This window comes from Sus scrofa, chromosome 6 (assembly GCF_054392235.1).
Source record: "Sus scrofa isolate SSC_HxYL_T2T_F1_AM1 chromosome 6, Sscrofa_HxYL_maternal_Yorkshire_Landrace_v2.0, whole genome shotgun sequence".
NCBI lineage: Eukaryota > Metazoa > Chordata > Mammalia > Artiodactyla > Suidae > Sus > Sus scrofa.
This window is the reverse complement of record NC_139388.1, coordinates 66,812,928-66,820,622: the sequence shown is the minus strand read 5'-3', so window position 1 is coordinate 66,820,622 and position 7,695 is coordinate 66,812,928. Positions and strand designations below refer to the sequence as shown.

At 42.1% G+C, this 7,695-nt stretch overlaps 1 protein-coding gene across 1 annotated transcript in view; it reads right to left on the bottom strand.

Moving 5' to 3' along the window:
- LOC110261339 (zinc finger protein 444) overlaps positions 1-7,695 on the bottom strand; it is a 996,914-nt gene that overhangs the window by 573,758 nt on the left and 415,461 nt on the right. The window lies entirely within an intron of this gene.

Below are 7,695 nucleotides of genomic sequence, written 5' to 3'. Positions count from 1 at the left end.
CTGTGGCTTTGGCGTAGGCTGGTGGCTACAGCTCCGATTTGACCCCTAGCCTGGGAACCTACATATGCTGCGGGAGCGGACCTAGAAAAGTCAAAAAGACAAAAATAAATAAATAAATAAACAAACAAACAAACGAGTACCTTCTGAGATGCCCTCAAATCCGTCAACCCAAATGTACATACCATTGAAGAATCATTTAGACACATAACGAAGCCATTGGAAATTGCAGCTAATAAACAATACTGTCTGAGTATGTTTGGTAAAGACAAATAAAAACCTCAGAAAATGTAGTGATAATGAAAATCGAAGAAGGCTGTTGGGCCACCTTGAAGGAGTACAAAGATGGGTCTCTGACAATACATTGTTCAATACATTGAGCAAAACGTTTATCAACTTTAGTATATCATACTTCTATCCTGACATATATTCAATTCCTTTCTGAATCTGACCTCAATCTCAAAACAAGAACAGCAAAACAAATGGCATTTTTGTATGAGACAATGGCTGCAGTGTTTTGCAGTACTCCATCATTATTTTTCATTTTATGTTTGGTCTTATTTAATCTACCCCATGCATTTCAGTATACCATTTTATCCATAGTCTCAGACGTCCTATATTTTAATGTATAAACTCTCCAAAATGTCTTTCTAAAATGTAAGGATTCTGGGACTTCCCGTTGTGGTGCAGCTGAAATGAATCCAACAAGGAACCATGAGGTTGCGGTTTCGATCCCTGGCCTCATTCGGTGGGTTCAGGATCTGCCATTGCAGTGACCGGTGGTATGGGTCTCAGATGTGGCTCGGATCTGGCGTTGCTGTGGCTGTGGTGTAGGCCAGCAGCTGTAGCTCCTATTGGACCCCTAGCCTGGGAACCTCCATATGTTGTGAGTGTGGCCCTAAAAAGGAAATAATAATAAAAATAATAACAATTATTATTATTATTTTATTATGGGGAGTTCCCGTTGTGGCTCAGTGGTAAAAAACCCGACTAGTATCCATGAGGGTGTGGATTTGATCCCTGGCCTCGCTCAGTGGGTTAAGGATTCGACATTGCCATTACCTGTGGTGTAGGTCTCAGATGCAGCTCAGAACCAGTGTTGCTGTGGCTGTGGCGTAGGCCAGCAGCTGTAGCTCCTATTGGACCCCTACCATAGGACCCACCATATGCCGCAGGAGCAGACCTAGAAAGCAAAAATAAATAATAAATAGTAGGCTCAGAAGGAAATCAAGAAAGGCATCCTGGATTCAAAGCCATCATTTTGTGCCTGAATGCATATGAAATGAGTACACGCTGTCTCATTGCCTTGGTTCTCCAAACTATAATGAACATGAATTCAATGCCACTTTAATCTGCTTTAAGTGGTCAATTTATTTATTTTATATATATATATATATATATATATTTTTTTTTTGTCTCTTGTCTTTTTAGGGCAGCACCCACGGCATATGGAGGTTCCCAGGCTAGGGGTCAAGTCAGAGCTGTAGTTACTGGCCTACACCACAGCCACAGCAATGCCAGATCCTTATTAAACCAATAAGCAAGGCCAGGGATCAAACCCGAGTCCTCATGGACACTAGTGGGGTTTGTTAACCACTGAGCCATGATGGGAACTTATATATGGGAACTCAATTTATAATGCTGCATTAAGGAAAAGCCTGTGAAAATGTATGTTTCCAGGTAAACTGTGATGAATTAGCCCAAAGAAGTCTTTGTAGAAAATGTCCTTGTAGGAACCATGAAGACATTTTAGGATATTGTGGGAATTCTCTATTCTATCTCAGATAAAAAGGAGACTGAGGGATCTTCAGCATAGATTACAAAAGGACCATTCCTTTATCTCCATTTATTAACGTTCATGATATCTATTCTAAGGCGTATGTGTTTAACCATAATAACAATTCAAACAGGTATTTTTTTTTAATGGCAAACATTATTCTTTGTACATTCACTTAAGGAAAATATACTACTGAGTGTCGGCTCGGAAAACCTGTCAAGTTGAAAAACACTTCTTCTCTAAAGCTAATCCTCAGAGAGAGACCAGATATGAATATAAGTGCTAGAGGAAATGAAGAGCACATAAAATTGTTTCCGGGAACAAGACTGCCAATGTCCTACAACTGACTGAATGTATTCACAGACCCTATATAAACCTGGATGTCTGAATATTCATTTCCCTTGGGGCACTTACATTAAAATTACTTTCTTGGAGGTCCCATGGTGGCACAGTGGTTAACGAATCTGACTAGGAACCATGAGGTTGCGGGTTTGATTCCTGGCCTTGCTCAGTGGGTTAAGGATTTGGTGTTGCAGTGAGCTGTAGTGTAGATCGCAGAAGCACCTCGGATCCTGAGTTGGTGTGGCTGTGGCTGTGGCGTAGGCTGGCAGCTGTAGCTCCAATTGGACCCCTAGCCTGGGAACCTCCATATGCCGCAGGAGGGCTTAGAAAAGACAAAAAGACAGAAAAAAATTACTTTGTTGATATTCCTATTGTTTTTCCCAAAGCAGCATCGTTTATCTATTTATTTATTTATTTATTTAAAATTTATTTTTAGGCTTTAGGTTTATGTTTATTTTTTTCTATTATAGTTGATTTATACTACATTATAAATTTCCCATTTTAAGCAGATAAAAGTGGTGGTAAATTCATGTTAATTACAGTTTGGAGAACCCAGATGATGAGACAAAATGTACCCTTTTTGCATGAATATAGGCACAAAAGATTATAAGGCTCTTTCCTTTCTTCCAGAAAGATGGTGACATCTGCCTTAGTGCTGCAAAGCTATAATCCTCAGGGAGAAAGAGGCCACTACAAAAAGGATTGGAGGGAAAATTAAAAGATGTTGAAATGGGAAGATAAACTTCAAAAATAGCACAGTGTCCCTGGGAATGATGTTTAGTCACTTATGATTAAGCATGATAATGTGAGAAAACAAGAATATATACATGTATGTGTAACTGGGTCACCATGCTGTACAGTAGAAAAAAATTGTATTGGGGAAATAACAATTAAAATAAATAAATAAATGTGGGTGAAAATAGCACAGTGTAGCTGCCCATTTCCTTGGGAACATGTACCAGAAACTCAGGCATTTACTGAGGAGGTGCCCAGGCAATTCAGAGTGGCAGAAAATTAGTAACAATAGATTCTCATAACGAAAGAAGAGGGAAAGGGGTAGGGCACAACCTTTAAAAGAATGACATAGTCCTTGAGGCTATGACAAAAATTGATCAGAACCAACTCAGTCCAAGAAGACAGAAGATTCAAATCCCAGTTGATCTGGATTCTCATTATGCACTGATTCTAATACATTAGCATGCTAAACGACATGCCCACAGTCACCAAGACAGTTCCAAGTTCCAAGGCTGACTATAAAATGCCAAAAAGTGGGTGGCCGCCAAATTCCTGGAAATCCCTGCCCCTTCTCCCAAATAGCTGGAATAATCCCCCCTCCCCATCAGCTTATGGGATTTACCCAACCATTAAAAACAAACCACCCCATGTTCTGGGGCCTCTTATATTCTGAGATGGCTCATAATCTGAGGAGTATTTTTCCCAGGGCTGCTTACACACCTTTTGAGAGAACCCACACTTTGTCTCACAGTAAATCTACCTTTTTTTTGGGGGGGGGGTGTCTGCCCCTTGGCATATAGTGTTCCCAGGCCAGGGATCAGATGATAGCTGCAGTTTCTACCTATGACAGAGCTGCAGCAATGCTGGATCTTTAACCCACTGTGCTGGGGATCAAACCTGTGTCCCAGTGCTCCAGAGATGCCACTGATCTTGTTGTGTCACAGCAGGAAACCCATCAATAAATTTACTTCTTACCTGTCACTTTGCCTCTCCATGAATTCCTTCTGTGCTGAGACATATCCTGAACTTCAGTAAGTTCTAAGACCAGATATAAGATTTTTCTTTTTTTTTTTTTTTGTCTTTTTGCCTTTCCTATAACAGCTTCCCATGGCATATGGAAGTTCCCAGGCTAGGGGTCCAGTTGGAGCTGTAGCCACCGGCCTATGCCAGAGCCACAGCAATTCGAGATCTGAGCCGCGTCTGTGATCCACATTACAGCTCATGGCAACGCCAGATTCTTAACCCACTGAGCAAGGCCAGGGATTGAACCCGAAATCTCATGGTTCCTAGTCGGATTTGTTAACCACTGTGCCACAACAGGAACTCCCTAGAAATATGATTTTAATTAAAAAAAAAAAACAACAATGGAGTTCCCGTCCTGGCTCAGCGGAAATCAATCTGACTAGTATCCATGAGGATGCAGTTTCAATCCCTGGCCTTGATTAATAGGTTGGGGATCCAGCATTGCAATGAGCTGTGGTGTAGGTCGCTAAATGACATGCTATCCTTGGCCTGGGAACTTCCCTGTGAAAAACGCTTCATGGATACTCTTATTGGCAAGTAGGTTTACTAGAAGGAGATCATGCTGTGTCATAAAGATATGAAATGCTTGTCTTTCCTCTGGACAAAGCCACTAGCTAACAGATGGTCACCTCAGTAATCAGGTAGTTAGGATGAATTTTGCATGCCAAATGGTACTGTCACTCTGAAGACTAGTTATTGGTTATCTTAAATATGAATGTATGGGAGTTCCCGTCGTGGCACAGTGGTTAACAAATCCGACTAGGAACCATGAGGTTGCAGGTTCAATCCCTGGCCTTGCTCAGTGGGTTAAGGATCTGGCATTGCCATGAGCTGTAATGTGGATCACAGACACGGCTCAGATCTCGCATTGCTGTGGCTCTGGCGTAGGCCAGTGGCTATAGCTCCAATTGGACCCCTAGCCTGGGAACCTCCATATGCCATGAGAGTGGTTCAAGAAAAGACAAAGACAAAAAAAAAAAAAAAAACATATGTATGTATATAATGGGTTGTATCTGCTTGACTGTGTAAGATGGTGAGAATTTCTCAGTAGATTGTCTTTGATGAACAGCAAATTCTGGTTTTGCCTTTTTTTTTTTTTTTTTTTTTTTTTTTTGCTTTTTTGCTTTTTTATGGCTGCACCTGCAGCATATGGAGGTTCCCAGGCTAGGGGTCCAATCAGGGCTACAGTTGCTGGCCTACATCACAGCCACAGCCATGCTAGATCCAAGCAGCATCTGCAACCTACACCACAGCTCACGGCACACTGGATCCTTAACCCACTGAGTGAGGCCAGGGATTGCCCCTGAAACCTCATGGTTTGCAGTTCAATTTGTTTCCACTGCACCATGTTGGGAACTCCTGGTTTTGCTTATTTAACAATGAAAATGTTTTCTGTTTCTATTACCTTTGTGGAAAGGATTCCTGGGTTCAAAGATTTTTATTTTATTTCACCAACAGTCAACATCACACACCTGTCTGCAGGGATCAAACCTCAATGACTTGTCTCTTAACTATTTAGTATACAGGATATGTAAGTGATCATTTAAATATTATCACAGATTCACATACATCATAAGTTTAGATTTAGAATGTGGCAAATTATATTATGAAACTTAACAGTTCAATGAATTAAAAAATATTTTCAAAGTGAAATCTAAGAAATTTATGAGACACAGCTAATGATAGTCATAGGATATTCCTTGGATCTTAATTACAATTAATCTGACAAAAAAAGCAAAGAAAATGTGTATTTTTTTTTCTAATATAAGAAAGTTGAGGAGTTCCCATCGTGGCGCAGTGGTTAACGAATCCGACTAGGAACCATGAGATTGCGGGTTCGGTTCCTGCCCTTGCTCAGTGGGTTAAGGATCTGGCGTTGCCGTGAGCTGTGGTGTAGGTTGCAGATGCGGCTCGGATCCCGCGTTGCTGTGGCTCTGGCGGAGGCTGGCAGCTGCAGCTCCGATTAGACCCCTAGCTTGGGAACCTCCATATGCTGCGGGAATGGCCCAAGAAATGGCAAAAAGACAAAAAAAAAAAAAAAAAAAAAAAAAAAAAGAAAGAAAATTGAGCATGGATAACACACATTTTAATATATTTTTATTTTGTGTAGTATTTATTGAGGTTATGAAGGAGCGCTACCATTTCAAAAATGCATTTTAAATAGGAAATGCAGGAGTTCCCGTCGTGGCGCAGTGGTTAGTGAATCCGACTGGGAACCATGAGGTTGCGGGTTCGGTCCCTGCCCTTGCTCAGTGGGTTGGCGATCCGGCGTTGCCGTGAGCTGTGGTGTAGGTTGCAGACGCGGCTTGGATCTGGCGTTGCTGTGGCTCTGGCGTAGGCTGGTGGCTACAGCTCCGATTCGACCCCTAGCCTGGGACTCTCCATATGCCGCCAGAGCGGCCCAGGAAATAGCAACAACAACAACAACAAAAAATAAATAAATAAATAGGAAATGCATTAAATGATGACTAGAACTTTAAGTAAATTAATCCACTTGTGTGGGATAGAAATATAAGAACGGCCAAGAAATGATGATGTACGATTGAGGAAGAGCTCTTCTGGTTCAAAATGAGGCAGAATAATAATTTAGGTAGTCAGTGTAAGAGCATGGGCTTCCATGAATTCTCTGATATGGCTATTGACTAACATTTGTAGCTTAAGGGCTCCAAGGAGTAATATCCCCACAGGCCTTGTATACTCTAGGGAGTGTACCTACTCCCAGACGGTGACTAACCCCCTGTGATTCAGTTTATGGGAAGAAAAGGGCAAAGAAGCCATGAGACTTATGGGACACTTCCACCCCTAAGACCCCTATTGGACAAGGACTGATAACGGTAACTGTGCAAGGCCAATAGCAGAAAACCACATCTTTCTGGACCCCATGTTGGTACACCCCCATCTTTAAGGGATAAAAATCCTTATAAGACAATAGAAAGAAGGGGGCTCTTCTCCCCACTCCCAGTTGTCCAGGAAGCTATTTGCTTTCCTATAATAAAGACTTTGCTGGCTTGCTGCCTGTGTGTTGACGAAGTTCATTCTTTGGCTCCGTGATCAAGAACCTGGATTCTGGCAACATCTTTCTGGCATTATCTTTTGGGGGCTCGCCTGGGATCTGATCCAATACACCAGCACTCACCAGGTACGCAGCACTCACAAGGCAGGCAAGCAAGCTTGCACTTTTGCTTTCCACTTTATTCAGTTTCATTTGCCTCTGAAAGGAGGGTGAATGTGTAAATGAGTGTGTGTGTCTGAGACGGTCCTAAACACGAAGCGAGTGCAGAGTCCCAATCTATGGTTCTGTTTAAGCTTCTGAGCGACCTCCTATGGCTAAAAGGCAGACCTCCTGAGTCCAATTGGGTCAGGAGTCTAATTGGGGGTTTATACTATCCTGCCATATGGCAAGCGGCACCAAACGGGGTGTCCTGAGGAGGCCATTGGAGACAGACAAAGTGGGTCACAAGGCAAACTTTACTTCCCATACCCCCACCCTGAGATCTCCTCTATGTACCCTAGCCTTTGTAAAGCATTTGGGAAATCATGGGTTACTATGTTTTTGAATGTTAGCAATTTTTTAAAGGCATGTGAGGACCAAAAATGTTTTTGTGAAATCTTGAAGGGGGGGGTGAAGGGTTTAAAGGAGCTGTCCCTGACCCCTTATGAGACTCTTGTCTCCACCTTCCCTGCTTCCTACAGTATGTTAGGAGCCAGTCTTTTACAGTAAATGATGCTAGTCAATCAGCAGGAGTCCAATTTTTGATGGAAATTCATCTTTTAGTGATGTCCCTAAGGGGACAAGACACAAGAAGACCCCCTGCTTTGTG